This window comes from Aquila chrysaetos, chromosome 2, assembly GCF_900496995.4.
Source record: "Aquila chrysaetos chrysaetos chromosome 2, bAquChr1.4, whole genome shotgun sequence".
Taxonomy (NCBI): domain Eukaryota; kingdom Metazoa; phylum Chordata; class Aves; order Accipitriformes; family Accipitridae; genus Aquila; species Aquila chrysaetos.
Window position 1 is genome coordinate 48254178 of NC_044005.1, and position 21513 is coordinate 48275690.

At 38.3% G+C, this 21513-nt stretch overlaps 1 protein-coding gene across 6 annotated transcripts in view; it reads left to right on the forward strand.

The window, feature by feature from the left end:
* LRRC4C (leucine rich repeat containing 4C) overlaps positions 1-21513 on the forward strand; it is a 554412-nt gene that overhangs the window by 433686 nt on the left and 99213 nt on the right. For 3 of the 6 annotated variants that reach the window (XM_030002049.2, XM_030002023.2, XM_030002038.2), the window contains 2 exons: positions 8949-9034; positions 10195-10333. The gene's annotated coding sequence lies outside the window, so the exon portion shown is untranslated. Of the gene's footprint in view, positions 1-8948; positions 9035-10194; positions 10334-17807; positions 19648-21513 lie in introns of those variants that run through there. The other 3 variants (XM_030002032.2, XM_030002058.2, XM_030002088.2) reach the window with 2 other exon arrangements.

The window sequence follows — 21513 nt, forward strand, 5'->3', positions numbered from 1 at the left end:
AATTACCTGCTAAAGGGCCTAGTTTTCTAAATACAAAATAGGATAGATGGGTTCTAGAGCCAAAGTAAAGTCAGTTTTTACACTCAAACCTCATAAACTTAACTTTATTTCTAAATTTTAGTGTTTCTTTTTGTATTGGTATTTGAAGTACAAACCTGCTCTTAGTTTTGAAATTGTGAACAGACTGGTTTGTACTACCTCTCTCACTTGAAAATAATATATTTCTGCTTTTTACAGACTCTCTTCAGACTCTCACAGTATAAAACAGCAGTGATTCTCCCATAGATTGCAAGAATTACTTGTTTTCCTTAACCAGCAACTATAATAAGAAAAATTAATTAAACTGGTGGCTTAAACTAATGACAATAATTTTCAAGAGCAAATAAACTGTTCATGGTCATGTGGGAGCCAGTCCATGAGAATGAAGTGCAAAAATACCACAAAACCACTCTGAACTAAATATTCTGAAATTTTTGCCAAGGGAAACAAATTGATTTTTCCCCTGGGACTTACTTCATGCAGATCATTAGAACATGGCCAGTCCAACAAGAAGTAAATATGTGCAAATCAGAGGTTTTTCTCCAATTCTAGTGGCAAGGCAGCTATTTCTAAATTCAAAGGCAGGTTATTGTTTTGCACAGAGGGAAACTATTGCACATTTATGAGATATCCTTAAATGTGTTTTCCCCCCAGCACCACATCTTTTTCCTTTGAGTGGCAGCTGAAGTGCAGAGTAATATACTGAATTAAGTGAAGGGCTAAATGAAGCAATTAACTGTTCTTTCCAAGACAATGAAGGCACTAAGTGTGATTTAGAACAGCTGGATGTTGACCCTCTTTTTGTATATGAGTCAGGGCAGGAGAGGTAAGCATGATCACAGAAGGTTTATCTCTGCTCCTTTTTACAGCTCCTTGAGCTCATGTTATGCAAATTCATGTAACTTTCATGTGTGTGAAACATTTGCATTTCCCATTGGGAAATTCTGGGGAACCTAGGAAGGAAGGAAATATTTGTCCCTGTCTAGCCATCTTGTTGCTAAGATAGCAACCACAGCTTTATGACTGTTATAGGCCATGCTTCCTATTTTGATTTACATTTCAGGCTTTCCTTTATTGTAAACTGCAACCAAATCTGACATAGGCGAGAGTTTTTTGGTACCGTGCCAAGCACAGATTTCCTGGGCTTGATTCCACAAGTAAAATTGTGCTGGCTTTACAGCTGTAAAGAAGCAGGTAGGACTTTACCTAAATGTTTCAGGGGAAGTATATACATCCCAGGGATGGCAACGGTTTAGCTCATAAAGTTTTACAGGGCTGCTTTCATTTGTATTACTGTGGTAAAGATTGCAGATTCTCATATCTGGTAGACGGGCTAGTCTGTGTGGAAGGTTACTAAGCATGGACGTGTAGTCTTCAAAAGGTTTGGTTCTGTACTAACAAAATGACTGAAGTTTGTTTTACTCTAATACAATGTGGCTCTAAGACCCCGTTGCAGAGTAATTGTACAGCTCTTAACAGCGTCGTTGATAAAATGGTTTTGTTTTCTGTCTCCGAATTTGTGGCAAATTCACACGGCGTTAGTATTTCTTCAGTTTGTCTTGTACTTTTCTAGTAACTTGAGAATTATTCAAGGATGATTTGCATGTATCAGATTTTAAGATAAGGCTGGGAAATATAGGAAATGCATGCATAAAATGTGTGCTTTGTAATTTAAGGTCATACAAATACAAATGTTTGGAAAAGTCTGTGTGCAGCCTTTTTTCTCCTGCAAAGTGCCATTACACAGCAACAGATTGGAGTGTCATTAGAGTGGTTATTGAGGGCAAGGAGAAAATCAAGCATCGACTCGTGTATTTGCTGAGTTTACCTGGAAAGGGGGATATGCAAGTTCATTTATTTCTGTTAGGTGATTTGAACATTTTGGAACTTGAATTCCAGTCAAGGTTACTGTGCAGTTTGTAGAAGTTTGTGGTTACATATTCTTAAAGCTAGAAAGTTTTCTCCCCTGCTCCCCCCAGTTTTCTTCTGTTGCTCTGAATTAAGCTGATTTTTTGCTTTAACTCACGTAGGTGCCAAGAGCAATTAACAGAGGTCAGTTTATAATGATATGCATGCAAGCTAGTCTTGCTTATTTTCTCCTACCAGCTGTGTTCTGGAGGAGGTACAGGACTGTTCTTTAGAGTTATGAAATCTTTTGGGTTTTGTTGTTGGGAATAGTTAGTAATCAGTCTTGCTTTTTTTAAGACCTCGCGAAAATTGTGATTCTGTTAGGGGTTTTCATTAACTGTTATTCTGACAGCTGAAGACAACATATCCTAACACTTTAAATAAGCCATTTAGTATAAATCAGGTACAATCCAGTAGGCATAAGTCAAAACGCTGCTCTGCGATCTCACAGCTGGTCTTCCACAGGTTTGTGGCCATGTCTCACAAACATGGAAAAAAAGGCATACATAGCCAGAAGTGTATTCTGCTGCATTTTCCATCACTGCCACCTTTATTGAAACCTGTACAGGGAAGGTTCCTTGATGAAACAGCATTAAATAAAAGATCCTTTTGGAGATCTTTACAATACACAGTTGTTCTTGTAAACAGGTAATAAGACATGAAACAATTTGGTCTCCTTTTGTTCTAGTTTTCTGATCAGTTGGTTCTTTTTCAGTTTCCTTAATGCTATGATAGTGCTGGCAGGCAGCATAGAAAGACTTTGGCAGAGTGAGACATCTCTATTGCTTGTCTGAACTTTGGCACAAGAATGACAGTTGTCAGGAAATACCTCAATTTATATGCTGATCCCTAATAGAGTTTTCATGTCTTCTGATAATTTAATTTTCTCTTTCCTCATATTAAACCTGCTAAATTTTATTAGTATCTCCAAGCTATTTTCTCTGGGTTAATATTTAGAGCCATATTCGCACAGAAAATTATTCTTATTCTGCTTGTAAGGAGCAGGCAAAGTAAGTGTGTGTGTATACACACATATGTATGTATGTATGTATAAAACAAGTAGGTGGAACCATAGCTGCCAGTCATTTTATATAGGTGAACAAATAATTCAGCTTTTCTAATTGAGGTAATTCTGACAAAGTCATTGTGTATACTTGCTTAAGCAAGTCAAGTAGGAACTGGCCAGTGATAGAAATATCTGAGAATTAATCTTTAGGACACATTTGGCCTCCCATTTCGATAGACATGCACCATGCTTAGCCACAGACTATCTTACACTTTTTCCATTTTTTTCAAGTATCATCTGAAAGCAGAATATTTTGATAACTTCAGTAAACCCATTTCTTAGTATAGTCATATTCTAAAATTACCTATGACTAAATCTCATAGTTTCTATCACTTTATTTGGATTAAATCTTTTATTTCCTGTAAGAAACATATTCTCTTTTACATATCAGTATATTAGAGAAACCTTTACATATTTTTAATCAAGATAAAAAAATTTCTTGCATTTTATCTTTCATGAAACTTCTTTTTAGCCTGACTTCTAATGATTCAGAAACATGTACCATATCTAATAACAGCATAAATTTATGGAGGCCAGATTAGGCCAGTTTAATCTGGAATGATACAATGTAATTTGAAATAGAAAATGCAGCTGCTTCTGACACATTTAGGTAATAGTTACACTGTACCGGTTATAGTTTATATGTATTTTAAAGACTGGAATTAGAGATGAACTTTTCTAGGATGGATAATTTCATTCCTTCTAACTTGATTTTCAATATTGAATATGTCCAGGACACCAGAGAATCATAAGGAAGAGCAGGAGATCAATAAAACTCACAGAAAGTAACCAGATGTCCCACAATGCCCAGCTGATAATTTTGCATAATGGTCATCACTTCTCTTAGCTAATGTTGCTGGGATACTGGAGATACAGAGGTTCTCTGTTCATTCTTGATTCCTTGTTCCCTCCGTTTCCATTTTTAGAGTTGCCTCTTCACTATTTTCATTCTACAATTAAAAGTATAATATTTCATTCCCGCTTGAACATTTCTAGCACATAGATTAGCACAGCTGATGCTGTTTATTCCTCTGACATCAGGTAGTAGGTTCCCATTCAATAGACATTCGCAGTGGTAAAGCCAGCACAAAGGACAGAAAAGGCATTTTTCCTAAGCCATTCCTCTCTCATGGTTAGCTCCCAGCCTTCGCATTAATAATAGGGGGAAAAAATACAAAATACTGTGGGGGTTGGCCAGAGAGATTGTGGGCTCCTGTAGGTCTCCACTGGATGTGCCCTGAGCTGCTTGCTCTAATTAGACCTGTCTTGAGCAGGAGACTGGACTGGATGACCCTTGGAGTTTGCTTCCAACCAAAATTATGACTGTGATTTTATTTGTCCCCTGTAAAGATCAATGAAAAAAAACCCCAAAACCCAGAATGCTATAGACAGATCATCACATACTGAAATAGTATATTTTCTCTCTTCTTTATTTGTCTTTAACTTACTTGTTTGTTCCATAAAAACTGTAAAGATGGGGGGTTTTAATATCAAGTTTTGCTAGAAGTCATTGGATAACAATTCTGAACGTTATGAAAAATTAATCATAGATGGTACAGGGCTTATTGAAAGAAATGGATTTGCTAATGAAGATATGAATATATAAATGCTGTCTAGTTTTCAGTTTGATGTTCATCTTGACCTTCCCATACCACCTTTGCCAGCAGGCACATTGTCCTAAATTTCTAGCTTACTGTTCTCAAAGTACTCAGTGAGGTAAGACATGGTCACACCACAATGAACATGCTTTGTGCATGCCATTAAATTCCTGACCAAATTAGAAAGTTTAGTTCAGGTCCTTTGATATCACTGTCTTTTGTATAATGACAAAAAAATGACAGTGCAGTAGTTGAATTCTACTTACATGATTGTATTTTGCCTACTAAAATTTTAAAAGAAATTCATCAGGAATGCCAGTTCTTGTTCTTGGTGTGAAAATGCTATGTGGTACTACTGTGAAACATTTCCCAGAAGTTATGAGGCGGGTACATTTTGGTGGTCTGTAAAATGGTTCCTATGTGATGATTTTAGACACACTGTGATGAAGACACCTGCATGAATACAACTTAATGGGTTTTTTTTTTGTTAATTTAAAGGTAATAAGTTTACAGGGGGTTTTAGATTATAATATTACTAACAAACTGATATTATTGATGGGGGGCATGATCATTAGCTCCTCTGTTAGTATTTTCCCAGGAAATGTTCTGCTCTTCAATCATTATTGCTCAAACTATTGCTCTAAGAAGGAAAATTACAGTGTGATTTGTATCCTGTTATCCACTGCATTCTAAAAGAAGCATATCAGCATGAGTAAAGTCTAGATAAGGTTTGGAAGGGCTGCTAGAAGGTCTCACACAGGGCTGGTTGCAATGGCACTACAATAATGCTTCCTGACCTGATAATTATGTTTGAGAATTATTTCTCTGAATTGCTGCTGAAGTCTGACTTCAAGTTTTTTTTATTCTTGACTCCCAGTCGGAAGTTTATTTTTAAAAAATAAAATTAAAAAAAACCACTGCAAACCCCCAAAACCCTAAACAGAGAGTGCTGCTGTATATGGGGAAAGAATACAGAGACAAGCAGAAAAACTGAAGAAGTTATCTCAACATTGCAATCATTTTAAAGATGGGGGATGGGGGGAATGAATTTGCTCATTGTGATTTCATTTTCTGCAAATACTTGAGGAAGCAAATTTTTAGTGGAAATAACACGTATAAAGTTTTGCCCATGCAAGCTAATTTTCAAAGCTATAAAAACTGTTTTTAATTATTTATAGCCATAACTTGAGATATTCTTATTCCAGAAATTCAGACTGCCTTCTTTCTCTAATTGACTCCTCTTCTGTTTTGTGTGTGTATATTTAAACCTGATGCCTCCGTTCGATCTCCTTACTTTGCTGCCTTATTTCTTTATGTTCTTCCTGAGTGATTTTAAATTTTTATATTTATGCCTTCTCTGACCCTGCAGATTCTACCTTCTCTTATTAACCTTCTTCCTCAGTGCAGAGGGTTGTGCTGAGACCCATACCCATACAACCGTTTGTGCATTTGACCTGTTCTTTGTTCAGATCACTTTCTCCAAGACTGATAGATGCGGTTGAATAATATTTAGCGAGTACTTTACATACAGAATTCTGACTCCTTCTCCAGAAACTTTTACAAATATGTCTTGATTTGTAGTGAATGAGTTTTGTCGGTCGTTAGCAACCAGTCGATGATCCCCTAGCTCGCGCTGCCAGCTCTGTTCCACAAAGAGCAGCAAACCTGTGCCTGGATTGTGACAGAGGTATTTCCCCCAAATGACCCGTGCCTCTGCAATCCTTCTCGGCGCCATTCAGCGCTGACAACGCGCGTGCTCTCTGCTGTGCGTTATACCGGTCTGAGTGACGCGCCGTGCAATGAACGACGTCTCATAGCTGCAAGTAGGTAGAGCTTCCCTCTCTCGCCTCTAGCACTTTGCCTAACAAACTCCTCTACTCCCACACAGTTTTGTGACAAAGGGCTGGGATGTATTTATATATACTTGCTCTCATTTAACCAAAGCAGAAATCCTTGCCATTCTAGAGCTTAGCATACAAGGTCTTCATCAGCATGGTTGCGCTATAAATATCCCACTTAAACACCTTACAGAATCAAATCCTGAAGGTGGGCATGGGTATAACACAGAACTAGCCCAGGGTAAACATCAATCGGTTTGCTAAAGAAAGAACGTATAAGATGCAGGTGTTTGAAGTTTTCTGCAGCAAGGTAGGGAAGTGGTACCTCAGATATTTTCTCTGTCTTAATATTAGCATGTTCTGGAAAGAAATTTGAATCTGCGTGTATATTGTCTAATGCATTTTCCCTCTGCATAGAATCACCCCAGTCATTATGACAAGTTTTTGTTTGTTTTGGGGTTTGAGGGGTTTTTTTTACTGACCAGCAGGCTTAATGACTGACTCATAATCCTGCCATACACTGCCTCCCACCTAATACCATAGTGACAAGCTGCTGGTTTTCTTCTGTTCAAAGGAAGAAATAGAGCTAAAGTCTTTTGAAAAATGGGATAGCTACCGACGTCTTGGTATGATTAAGCTGATATGAATGGTGCTGACTACCTGTAAGAAATACTCCTTGCCCTTTCAAGGTTACGCATGGACCTTAAACTTTTAGCACGTGTTGTTTTCTATTATATTAGCAAACAAACAAACAGTGTTGTTTGAAAGGCTTTTAAAGATGGAGACATATGGGAGTTAGGTGTTTAATGCACTTAGACAAAACTGTAAATCACGGAATGTTCCAAATCCACGTGTTTAAGCACCTGAACACCTTTAAAAATCTATCCTAGAGGCTTTGTTTGTAGAATAAAGTCAGGTTTAGTGATGTTTTGATGTTGTTCAGAAAAGTTTAAATTGAAGAATTTCCGCAAGCTCGAGTTCTTCTGTGAACAATAAGAATGTCTTATCTTAAACACATTAATTTAATGGGAACAATGCCAATGCCACTCTGCCTACAAACAAGCAGAAAATCCTAGACTGTCGAGTTTAAGGACCAATGTGCATCTACCTCTCATTCCAGTGTATTCTTTTGTAGATTTAATGAGCATATATACTTTGCAATAGCTACAAGCTACATTATTTAAGAATAAATCTATGAGATATTTTCTGTATGTTTTAAGTCACAGATGTTTGAAAAGTTCTTTTATGAAAATATCCATTCCTACAGTGGTTTTGACCATAAAAAAGTGCCAATGACAACATTTAAGCATTACGGTATGCCATGATAAACATGCATGTACACAGATTATATATGTATCTGTATAAAAGGCAGAAATGAACCAATCCTTGATTCTTTTATCTGTGGTAGTCATGCAGGAAATGAAACAGTTATTTCAATGTAATTCTGTGATTTTAATAACTACTTGAATTCTTAAGAGACTGTTAAGGGAAAATACTTGTGTAAAAAAAAAAAAACTATTATATAAAAAAATGTCAATTGATAGGTTGATATTTTCTTTGTTTTTATTTTCCTAAGAAAACTGGGGGGAGGGGCAGTAATAAAAAAACCCCAACAACAAATTATCAAGAGTAGTTTGATATTATTAGTATTTTTGTTTTAAACATAATTTGTCTTTAATTATCATATTTCTGGGGAAAGTTTTCAATATAAATATAAAATTGAAACAGCTTTATAACCTTACTTTTGGGAGAGATTGCATTAAATTTGTACTTTGAACCTAAATGTCTCTTGTCTTCTAAATTTCTCTTCCAGATAAGGAATTCTAGTAAAATGTACTGTAGGTACTTTAGGACCACAGATGGTTAATTCCTGCTTCCGGATCTATGCCTTCATATATGGAATTATTAAATGTGTTTTCCAATAGTGATGATTCATTTTAGTTGGCTCAACTTTGGAAAATGCATTTTAAATGGGGATGGATTTAACAAATATTGCTGTACCCACTTTTGAAAATAAGGCCCACTTGAAACATTTTAAATGAAAGCCCATATCCCTTGACCTCCTGATTTTCACCAAATGTATTTGTGAACAATTTTGGGAAAATTTGAAAACTTGAGCCTAATATTCTAGTTTTCTTAATATTCCCCCTACTTACTATCCAGACACTATCAGTACTGTAAACTTTGATGCTAATACTACTTCTTATCTCTTAAATGATAGGTATTTTTATTAGCCTGTTGGAGATAATTTCCGCCTACATGCACAAAGGAGTGTAAAGCAAATACATTTGTAAGGAAATGCAGATTCAATCTAAGCTAGTGGAAAGTGCAAGGAGAGAGAAACAGAAGGTCTGAAAAACCCTAAAAAGCAATTGGTAAAAGTGTTGACCAAATCCAGATTCCTGTGTATCACCTCTTGCTTTTTTTTTTTCCCCCGCTCCGAAACAATCCTATAATCGTGATGTACAGCTTCTTAAAACAATGTTTCATTCCTTGCAGGTTTTTTATCCTCTTCATCACCAGAAATAGTACCCTTAACAAGAAACTCTTCCCTAGATCTTGAAGATCAGATCTGATTCAGTAAGGTGAGTTTCGATTTAAAACTGTACCCTACCCACTGCGAATGAAGTTTGGAGAGGTGGTAGGAAAACTGAATCTAAAGTATCATTGATTAAAATAATAATAATAAAAAAAATATACACACACACTTTAAATAATCATTTTTCTTTCCATCATTTTCACCAGCTGTGACTGACAAGATTTCTTAACTTCTTACCAGGATTTGTAACATGCAGTCAATAAAGAATGAGAAATGTTCTCAACCACAAGTTCCTTTTAGCTTCTCAAAGGATCCTATCCTAATGGGGACAAAGATGTTTATTTGTATTAAACCAGTTTCCTCTTATTGTCTCCAAAATATAGAGTTACATTTTCCCCTTGTAACCTTTCCAGGGCTTAAGTGCCAATCCAACGCAAATGGGTCTGGGCTATTCTTCCACTTATACTACTTTATGAAATGAAAGTTGTGGAACTACCTGTTATGGAATAATCCTGTATTCTTTTTAGAAGTGATACCATAGTGGACTAGACAGACTATTGGTCTGTTCTGGAGTGGCAGTAGCCAAGTAAATGCCAAAAGAATTTCAAGAGGCTCATTATTGTCTTAAAGTTTTTCATCCACCTCTTTAAGATGATACTGAAAGACGATTAGATATTTCACATTTCATATGCTCTTTAAACGATGTACAGTTTTAATGGGAATGTGGAGGTAGAAAGGAGAGCTTAACACTGGGTCAGAAAATCCAGAGAACTCAGGGTGAAGATCGGTCTGTTAACTAACTTACACAGTGTTTCAGAGCACTTGTGAGTATAAATACAGTGCCTCCTGCCTTCATTCATTGCTAGGTCCTAAATTGTTCCCTGACTTTCATCCATCTAGTTTGAGTCAACGTCTGTCAAAGTACATTTATATCACAATGCATTCAGAGATCTTAAATTATTTACTATCAGGTATTGACTGCTAGGGTACAGAAAAGAATTATAATTATTTAGAGGGGTGGGGTTTTACCCTCTCTGCTACTGTATATTTTTCCGATTTGCCTTGCCTGGTATAGTGTACATCATTTGGTGGTTATGGTGTTACATCACGCACTGACACAACTGTGAAACTTTACGCTCCCTGGTCCAATTAATGGTGAGTCCATCCTGTTTAACACATTCAGCAAGTACCGTTTCCATCTTACAGGTAGGGTGACAGGCGTGCAAAGAAATCAAATAATCTATCTTGAGATCATGCAAAGACTCTGGAAATACAATCCCAGTGAGTCCTGGCTATAACGTTTTTGATGTCCTCATCACTGGCCACAGTCGTGCAAGCACTGACGGTAAGGAAATTGGTTCTTATGTATATTTATATGCATTACAGTATTTCAATCCATTTGAATTTGGGTAAATCTAAAAAAAAAAGTTTCTGTTGTTTTCCAATGGCCAAGGATAAGCTATTCGTGATTTAAGAAGAAAAAAAAGCAAAAAAAAAAGAGTTGAAGAAATTCACTATAAAAAGTACATGAGGTTTTTTTCATATTGACCAATAAGGGCTAAGTGGAAATTTGTCTGGTATGTAAAAAAGATGTCCAGATTTTGGGTATAGAGGATGCTGAAGATACTTAGTTGAAGTAATTTGTTTAGAAAGTTATTAGTACCTGAAAATAGATCTTGAAAATGAAAGTTATCTCCTTGGTTAATGTTATTTGTGCCATGAACTTTTTTTTTTTCCATTTTGGCAATCATCTCTATCAATGATCTCTTTGCATACAACATTTCTTTTCCTTCCCAGTTTATTGAAAGCTATAACTTTCTTTGCGATCTTGCATGGTTAAAGCAAGCCATTATCCTTTTTGTGATGAAAATTTAGAAATCTGCTATGTTACTTTTTCCTTGTCTCAGAGGTTAAACTGAAGGTCTTTTCCCTATACCAGAATTTCACTTTGAATGTATGCTAAACAGGAGGACAAGGTAGAACAATATGGCTGCTAGGTTGTTTCTCAGTAATGTTTTGAAGCATATGTAGTTAAGATTTAATTCTCGATAAATGCAAATTGTATTTTCCAGTCACAATAACTCCACAGGAGAAGAAATTAAGATGTCTGATACATTCATCTCTATGTCACAGTATCATACTCTTGCTATTTAAAAATCACTGAAGAAAAAAAAATGCTGTCACACTGTAAAGATATTATTTCCAAAGTGATGCATCATTCATGTCCAAGTCTAGTTGTCTATATCCTTATATTTTAGGTTCCTAAAAATTCCATTTAAAAGAAACAGTCTTTTTCACTGTACTGACATTTTCCAACCTCAATGATTCTATGATTCTGTGATTTACAAACCCAAATATATATTAGATGGGGCATGAATATAAAATGAGGGACCATGCTCTATTCTGATCTATACCTGCATTAATCTGGAGATGCTCCATTGAAATCAAAGGAGTTATTCCTCCCTTTGGAGTAAATTTACGACAGTTTAATGTCAGTGGCACTCAGTCCTGCAAAGGAGAAAATTTGTCTAGATTCAAGTTCTAAGCCTGAAATTAGTGCCATAGGAAAACGTCAGGACTGTTTTAGAGTGAAAACAGTTGAAATTTTGTTCTAAGCCATTTTGTGAGTCAGATATTTGATGTTGAATACCGTAGTTAATTTCAGTAAAAAATGTTCACATTTTATAGGGAGTTGAAAAACATGACCATTGCCAAGAATTGGAAATGGGAACAGAAAAATACAAAATCCTTTTTATTATTATTATTAATAATAATAATAGTAGTAGTGCACAGCTTTTGTTCTTTGTTAGGGTTGCTACCCATGAAAATCACACTTTGAAATTTGATTTTGTTATGTCATAGAGGTTTTGACATGCACTTCTTCCTAATCTGGACTAATTAGTTTAAGTAAAAATTGGGATAGGATGTGAAAACACAGTACTGAAGGGCTACGCGGCTACTGTTACAGCAGAGATTAAGTGTGCCCTGTATTTCAAATGCATTTGGGTGTGTGCATGTTGTGAGGAGCTGTTTGTGACTCAGAAACAGAAAAAGCTTGTCCTTCATTGTTTTGGGAATAACTGTAGGAAAAAAGAGTGAAGATTAATGTTGATCTTCAAGACGCTGAGCTCACAGACAGAGTTTGGAATGGAAGTTAAAATTTAAAATCAGATGAAAAAAGATGCTCTGTAAAATTGTGGTCTTATTTAAGTCAGCAGAAGTTTTGTCATTGACCTCAGTGGAACCAGAATTCTTCTGCTGTAGTTACTTTTGTGAATATGTGTATACTCTTACGGTTTAACACTCTATTAAATGTTAGGTATCCTAAAGTCATGCTACAATAAACTTAAAAGTGATTACCAACCAACCCTAAAGTGTAAGATCTTGATAGTGACATAATGTCATATATGTTCTAACGGTAGCTGTGTAATATCTATAGGCCCTAGTCAGAACTGTAATACAACAATCCCAAGAGCAAAGTTAGGAAAAAAACTGTTTTGTTTTTTAATTGTTTTAGGAAAAAAATCTCCTCTGCTAGTTCTGAGTTGAATGCTGGGCATGTAATTGTCCTAGGCACAAAGGTGAATAAGAGAATCTGAGAGCAGATTAGAAAAAATATTTTTACCAAATATGTATAAGGCTTCTTACTTTCCTCCTATGAAAATACTTTTACAAACTTTTAAATTACAGAATCAGGGAACGGCTGAGGGTGGAAGGGACCTCTGAAGGTCATCTGGTCCAACCCCCCTGCTCAAGCAGGACCACCTCAAGCCGGTTGCCCAGGACCATGTCCAGGCAGCTTCTGAATATCTCCAAGGGGGAAGAGTCAACCACCCCCCGGGGCAACTTGTGCCAGTGCTTGGTCACCCTCACAGTGAAAAAGTATTTCCTGATGTTCAGAGGGAACCTCCTGTGTTTCAGTTTGTGCCCATTGTCTCTGGTCCTCTCACTGGGCACCACTGAAAAGAGCCTGGCTCCGTCCTGTTTGCACCCTCCCTTCAGGTATTTCTAGACCTCGGTAAGGTCCCCCCCGAGCCTTCTCTTCTCCAGGCTAGAACCATCCCAGTTCTCCCAGCCTTTCCCTGTAGGAGAGATGCTCCAGTCCCTTCATCATCTTCATGGCCCTTCGTTGGACTCTCTCCAGTCTGTCCACGTCTCTCTTGTACTGGGGAGCCCAGAACTGGACACAATACTCCAGATGTGGCCTTACCAGTGCTGAGTAGAGGGGAAGGATCACCTCCCTCGACCTGCTGGCATTGCTTTGGCTCGTGCAGCCCAGGATGCCATTAGCCACCTTTGCCGCAAGGGCACGTTGCTGGCTTGTGTTCAGCTTGGTCAATCGGTTGTCTCTGCTGTAATGGAAACACTGACAATACGGGATTCAGTTCCATAAGCAGAAATTCTAGAATGTCTTACTAGGCAGCAGGTTGCTTTTCAGTGATGGATTGTTAACATACAGAAGTTCTGAGAATATGGTTCCTTTCAAATATAAACAACGAAAACTACCGTTCCGTTCCATCTTTACCAGGAACAATAGATATTATGATATTATGGAGAAATGAGTTTATTGAACAGTCACTTAAACTTCCATGTGCCAAAAATCACATGTGCTGTGGTTTTACCCACATTTTCCTGAAAGGAGGATATCTTTTCTTTTACTTCTTCCAAGCTTCTGTGACCCAATAGAAATTACCTTCGAAACAAAATTTCTCACTAGAACTGTAAACATCAGAACAAAAATATGTGAAAATGAATAAATCAGGCAGTATAACAGTCGCTGCTAATTTTGACAGTTATGCACCCGATTTTAGTGTTCTTCATATTAAAGAATTGAACAATAATCAGTGAAATCACATATAAAGGGAAATAGGTACCATAAGCTTTCGTTACATTACAAAAATCATAGTCTCCTTGTGAGATTGCGTATGACATATTTTGTACAGTCTGAGACTTTTAGGATCTCTCTTGAATCCCTAAATTGATTAGTGAGCTTGATCCTAGATCCGTGCAGTCAAAAGTATGTTTGTCAGCATTTTTGTTCCCTTTTGAAAGTAGCAAGCCGTAAGAGGATTCAAGTACTGTCTCCATATGCAAGCACCTTCTTGTCAGCAATGCTTAATAAAATAGAAAGAATAATATGTTCCACAGCTTCCCTTACGATTTCTTCATGTTTATTTAAAAGGAAGGCAGGGCTGCCACTGACTTAGAACAGCTTGAAACTGCTTTTCACTTTACTTTGTATAAGCAAAATATTCTGGTTTCACTCTTTTCCTTAAACTTTGGTTATGCTTATTCAATTTTGAAGGTTCGCTACTTTTATCTACGGGTCAGAATTGTCTTTTCTTAGGCTTTAGTCACGTTTCTCTTCCACCAAATGACTGACAATTGTGAATATCTAGTCTTTTCCACTGGTGTCGTCCAGTGCTAATCACACACAGAACTTCAGTTCTTTAACTCGCATCATCTGTCAAGAAGGAAAACGTGTGTTATAACAATCTGTTGTTGTCCGTATTTGTTATGTGAAGATTTGCTGGTACATACATTTGAGTTTTGTTATCCTCCCATACGGGGGATCAGGCAGGCTTGTCCCGTCATATGAAAAACAACGTTCCCTTGCCAGTCTGCGTTTAGTTTTCTTCACAGCTCACCCTTTTGACTCATGATGATCTTGGTCCCTAAGATGAACCAGGACCCAGTGACCTCCGCTGTGTGTTTACGATTTTGTACCGTAGCAGGAGTGACTATTCTGCAGGATCGATGGTAGCACTGCCAGGGCAGCTCCTTCTCCTGGAAGGAAACTCCTGGGCAAGGAGAAGACCAGGTAAAAGCTGCTCTTAACACTTGCTGTCCTCCTGAGTGTGCCCAGGGCTGGGGACTGGGCATGAAGGAGAGCGATTCCCTACTTTAGGAACTGAACAGAAGGCCCCGGGATATTTCCTCTGTCTCAGCTTGTCAGTGCTAGTAAAACATTGCATCACCCAAAGTTTTCCATGGGGCTTTCATTTTGAATATCAGCTCACCATGTTGGATGGCTCTTGTGAACTGATATGTAGGGAACTTGCCCAGGAAACGTGCAAAATAAAAGATTGAAGGCAATATACGAACGATATGGTTTGGAGGCAACAACGCACAGTGTACTGCAGGAAAAAAGTCACACAAACAATTCTGTCCAGCGCTAATGATACCCTTTTAACATTTGATTAGCGAATGACGTATTGTGATAATACTAAAATATTTGTTTTAAATAGGTTTCACACACAGATGGTATGCACGCTTGTAAAACAGATAATACAATTATATTTTTTATTTTGTTTAGTAAAAGGACATTTACCTTTTCATATAGCATGCAGTGTCATCTCATAAATATCGCAAATTAGATTGCTTTAAAGTTATGTTCTAAGAAGCTAATTGCTCTATCTTCTAAGTTTATTAGGTGATAAAGCATAATTGGTATATTAAAAAAAACAAACTTTAAGAGAGAAGATTACATCATAGCCTACAGCGTATTACAGTCTTGATACTAATTTTGTGTTTAGTCACATCTATGCCAGCAAATACATTAACTTTGTGCATATATATATATGTACATTTATTTAAGTACTGGCATCTGTTAGAAATGTGTATTTTGATGTAATTTGAATGACATAAAAAGTACAAAATGTACAAATTTCTATCAAAAGTGAAATATTAGACTGTATCCACAGAGATACTGTAGCTATTGCAGATGCTTATGTCTTAGACTCTCATTAGATCCCCAAAAGCTGTGTGTCTTCTGGTTTTGATGCCCATATATTTGTTTAATTCAGCTATAGAAACCTTCACTTTTGCTCACGGGCTTTTTAATATTAGCAGGAAATTGTTCAGGCACTTTTTAAAGAAACAGTGGAGCAGACGTGGATTAGGCTGTGATGTTTTTATCCTTCTGGGAAAAGGAACAACTTTGTGGTTTTTTCGGATTTTAAGAAGTAAAAAGGAAAAGACTCTGATAAGACGTTTGTAGGCCCAAAATACACCAGCGGCATCAATGAATCAGACGGGAACAAAATAAGCTCACCAACTGAGAAAGAGATCGTTACTTGTCAGCAACCTCATCTCCTATCACACTGCAGCCTTCTCCAAAAATCCCCAAAGTCTTTTTTAGCATTCTTGAAAGACCATTATGATTGGGTTATTCATTATTACTACACACTCAGTCTTTCACCCATTGTAGGTAATTTGTGTTTGCCATTGATTTCAGTGATAGTAAGATCGGATGCTAAATGATCTAACGGTGATTAAGGACCTGGTTCCAGTTGCTTAACTTATATCTGGTAGAACTTCCTCACCAGAAAGCCCGCTGAGTCAGTAGAATAAATCTGAAAGTCAATGTTAATGATTCAGTAAGTGTTATTTGAATGAACTCAGCTAGCTTATGGATTTTATAATTCTAGAAAAACTTATGACATATAACTTAAAAATTTATTTTCTTTTATTTTCAAGTATGCTGGTTTCACACCAAAGTTGAAGGCTAAGTAAGGATACCAAACATAACTTGGCTATTTGAGAGAGGACTGAGCAAAGAGCTAGCTCTATTATTGCATGCATGGAATAACTCAGAGTTACTGCTTAATATATGAAGTTTGCTATAATTACCACGAAAGCACCTGACTAATTCTTTTTTTGGGGGTTGTGTGGAGGAGTTAGATCTATAAATAATTTCTTTCTGATTTTGAGAGAGACAAATGCTGGCACATCCATCATCCGTATTCTGTTTCCCTTGATCCTGGAGAGGGTAGCATATTTAACTTCATACATGCAAAGTTTTCAGTAAAATTTCTGTTTAATTTAGGGCCCTGAAAAAACAAAACACAAGCCCACTTCTCTGAGCGTTTTAGGTAACATACATAAGTACACCTAACATACCTTGGTAAGTAGGTAAGTACATAACAAACACATCGGTACTTTACTAGCCCAAATCAAGGAGTCAGTTTAGAAACCTCAAAAATCCTGGTCAGAAGTCATTCTAATCAAACTGCAGCAGATTTGATAGGAGACCCTAGACCTTGTACTGTTGTTGTATTGCTGTCACTTAACAGCTCGCTGGAGCCATCACTTAAACCCACTGAAACCTTGAAGCGCTTCGTAGGGCTTTTGGCCTGGAACATCTGCCAAAATGGAGTTTTAGGTAACTTTTATGTGTATACAGGTTTTAAACAAACATTTATTTCTGTAATTGAAAAAGAGATTGTCTTTCTGTGCAAATTATTTCCACTGTTACTTTTTTTTGCAGAGATAACTCTGTACCTCGTTTCACTTTATTGTCATTCCTCTGCGTCTGTGGCTGGAGTTGGTACCAGGGTGTACTGGCTGTTCTGTACTTCTTTTGCAAAGACAACTTTATACCTCATTTCATTTTACTGTCATTCCCTCTGCTTCAGCGGCTAGGCTGGTACCTGTGAATACTGGTTGAACTGTCAGAATCAGGCAGGCCTTTAAGAAAATGAGTTTTGACATTCCTTTCCTTAAGATGATCTCTTGTTTTTCAATTACTGTTTTCTGACTTTGGAGATTTCTTAAGGTAACCCTGAGTTTGTTCCCAGACTGTCAACCAGGTGGCAGCAGTGCCACGTCGGAGCTGCTTCCATACCTTTTCCCTGACATCAAGTGTTAATGCGATTGACCAATCAGTGCTAAGATGATGGGAGGTAATTGGGTAATTGTATTTTACTGATCACAAGCAGAGAAAAGAAAGGGGGGGGGGGGGGGGGGAGAAGGAGTCAAAAAAAAAAAAAAAAAAAAAAAAGAGAGAGAAAGAGGGGAGAGAACGGAAGGGGAGAAGGAGGAGTGTAGCCAGCAAGACTGGCCCTGGGACATTTGCAAATCCTAGGGTGCTACTGAAAGGTGGGGAGTAAGAGAAAGCCAGAGCGACAGAAAAAGCGGAGCTACTCCCAGCAGCACCAGCAGCAGCTGTCGGGAGCTGGATGTATACATACATGCGTACGTACATGCACACACAGGGAGAATTCAAGCTGAAGCTAATGGGAGGGAGGAAGGGTTTCGGCTGTGCAAAGGGCTGTGCATTTGAGGGATGAAACTAAAAACTGAAAGAAGCGGCTGCGCTCCTGGGAATGTGTCATCTTGGAAGGGAGGGAGGCAGGCAGGAAGGAAGGAAGAAAAGGGGGAAGATAACTGGCATATGGAAGAAGATGGGAGACTAACTCACTGCTGTGCAGAAGGGAAATCCAACTTGTAGATCTGAAATACACCAGGCTGAGCTTGGAAATGAGATCAGACCTGCACTGAAATAGAGAAAGGGAGGAAAAGGGAGGCAGAGACTGGAGAGCTTTTATCCTTCTTCCTCTATCTCTTTCCCTCTCTCTCCTCAAAGAAGAAATAGAAGTTTATCCGTCTCGGTGCTGCTGGATCTGTATAGCTGCTGGACAAAAGATGGAGAGGAAGCTGAAATGAAAAGCAAAGGGTGCTTGTGAAATTTACAGCTGAGAGGACAAATCACACCTCCCCGGGCTTCTTTTGTGCCCCGTCGGGGGACTTTTAACATCAGAAAGGTTTTGAGAAGTGTGGGGGGGGGGGGGGGTGGGATGGCAAAGGGGGAGAGTGGGCGTTAAAAACACCCGTCCCAAGTGTTTAAAAAATAACAAGCGGATGGATTTATTCTTGACAGCTGGTGGGAACCTTGAATTTTTCTCTACTCCCTCCCTCCTTCATTCCATTTAATGTGAGCTTATGAAAATGCAGAGGAGTTGGAGGGAAGGCAAAAGGATATAACGTGGAGTTTGAAGCGAGGAGAGGGTGCTGATGCTGTGGATTGCTGGCTTCTTGCTGAAATCAAAAATCCAATTGCGCACTGGGTTGTGATTGGAAATCTAATCAGATCTTTGGAGAGGGGGGAGAGAGACTAAAAGTTTATTGTTTTGACAGACACAAATAAAATATTAAATGCAAAAGGAGAGTCTTTTCTAAAGGAGTGTGGGGGATAGAGAAAAAGAAGAATGGGAATCCCCGTTCTAATGTGGAGACACACGGATTGGATAATTGATAGTGCAGCAAAGAAGGGGGAAGAAGAAAATTGCCTGGCAAGACCTGGATCTTAACAGTCACAACAAAATTACATTAAAAGAATACAGATGGAGGGTTGCTTAAAAAGAAATACAGCCCTTTCTGCTCTCCAGAGAAAAAACAAATAGTGAGCAATGGAGAGCAGTGGAGCCAGAGAGGCAGAAAACCTCAGAAAAAGGAAACTAGGCAAAGGATCCACAGTGGAATGAAAAGTTTCAGAAAGGAGAAGGACCATTCATCCTCTGCAAGGATTTTTGTTTTTTTCCTGTTATTTTAAACCACTCTTCTCCAGTGAAGGCAAACATCAATGTTACCTCTACAGCAGTTTTAAGCAGAAAAGTTGAAAGCCACAGAGAAAATAAAGGACAGAGAAGAAGAAAGCAAAATTGCCGGAGGGGGAGAGTTCAGCAGTGTTGGGTTGGATTGGCACCTGTATGGACTGAAATTGCTGGGAAATTGCAATCGGATATCCTTTATTTTTATTTCCTGTCTTGGTTTTTAATTTTGGTTTGGTTGCTGAAATGAAATAGTTTTCTAACCCCTCCCCCACCCTGGTTTTTTGTAACCACTCGGATTTCCAGCTGGGTAGTCTTTGAGGATACAGTAAGTACACTTTCCATTTTATTATTTTTTGGAAAAGGATATGTGCCCCATTGCCTCTCTTCTTTCTTCCTTATCCCTCTTTCCTTCATCTTTTCCCCCACCTGAATAAAGAATCTGACTGGATTTTGATAATGGCTGGAGGGGGCGGTTGGGAACGGAGAAGGGAAGCAACGAGGACAGAACTGAATTCTCACACTAGCTCAAATGTTCCTCTTAGTAAAACTCCAACCTTGGTAGGATGTTGCAGACGCCTGCCTGCGTGGCTCTATAGCATTTGTAAATGTTCACTAGCAAAGAAATCTTCTGAGAAAGCCCCTGCAGTGAGTGGGGGGTGCTGTCTTATTGCCCACTCTGCATGAACGAATGCAAGTTGCATAGAATTGGATGCACAGAGGGGGGTTATTTATTTATTTATTCATTTGGTAAGTGTTTAAAATAGAGAAAGGCTCTCATCTGAATGCTGGCATCCAGTCTGACATTGCAGATCAATATGGTGTATTAACAGGAAAATTTTATAGTCAAGCAGGGAGGTGAAGGATGGCTTTTGGCGGGAGTGGGGGGGTGTAGGACAAGGGGTTTTAATGGATTTCAAGGAGGCAGCTCTGAGAGAAATGGCACCTTTTACACTCCATTGCGAAGAAAAAGCAGTATCAGGCAGAGAGAGGACATTCTTCTGTTGAAGGGGAGTTTAGGAAACTGCTGTACTAGCCACCCATGCCCTCCAGATCTCCTAGGAAATTCTTTGTGATTTCGTGGTGAATCCTTCAGGCTCCCCTAGGACTTTCATGGCAGTTGAAGGAGATTTACTTTGATTGACAGGCAGTGAGAGGATACTGTGGTGGTAGGAGGTTTTTGTTTTTATGCTGATAACAAAAATAATTTAAAAGTGGCTTGTAGATGGTGGGGTTCACAGATCAGCAATGATGTGTAACAGACCAGTAAATGTCTCTCCCTTCTTGGAGAAATGTGGTGTGGGGGTGTGGAATAAAGGGAGGATAACATGGTGTTTAAAATAGAGGTCCTTGTTTTCCTGTGGGGAAGAGTGTCACTTCCGTCCCCTCTCCTGGCATGACTGCTTAGCTTGTAGATAGGGAGTTTTCTTTTTCTTTCTTCTCCTTCTCTCCTCCCTCACCTCTGCCCTCCTCAACCTTGGCCTGCACATGTAGAGGCTCCAGCTGAAAGTATTAGGCCAAAACTGGTGGAGAAGGAGAGAGAGAAACAGCTAATGAAATGAGCCATTGAAAGGATACGGATATTTTTTGGCAGGCAAGGTGCAGAACTAGCTTTGCCACTCGTTTTACTTTTCTCTAGCTGCAATATTCTGGAGGAGGGGAGAGAAGGCAGGGATGGGAGAGGTGTTGGTAGAGTCGGATTTTAATGTTTTTTTTCTGGCAGCTTTTCCCTCTTCACAAGCTTCCTGCGTGAAACAACACAAACCATAGCTCTAACTTCCCTTGATAAATACATAAATAAATATTAGCATCTTCCTTTTCCCCTCCCTTTCTTCATTCACTCACATCACCACTATTACTTCATGTAAATGTCCTGAATCTTTTGGTGTAATGGAAATGAGAGCTTCTGCCTCTCAGATGTGTCCCATGCGCTTCTGTTTGGAGGTCATACCTCTTAAACATTGGCTACTTGTAAAGGATTAAGATTTAGGGTGCAATTCTGCTCCTAAGGAGATCTCTGGGAGTTTTTGTTTGGCCACGCGAACACATCAGACCCTTTGTGCTGGTGTGTTTAGAAAAAGGGGGAAGCAGGCACAGAAAAAAAATTGTTCTTTCCAGCTCCAATTACTCTCATCTTTCTCAGTATAGCTAAATCAGTTTAGTATGAAGTGCTTTAGCCTCATTTACTTCTCTG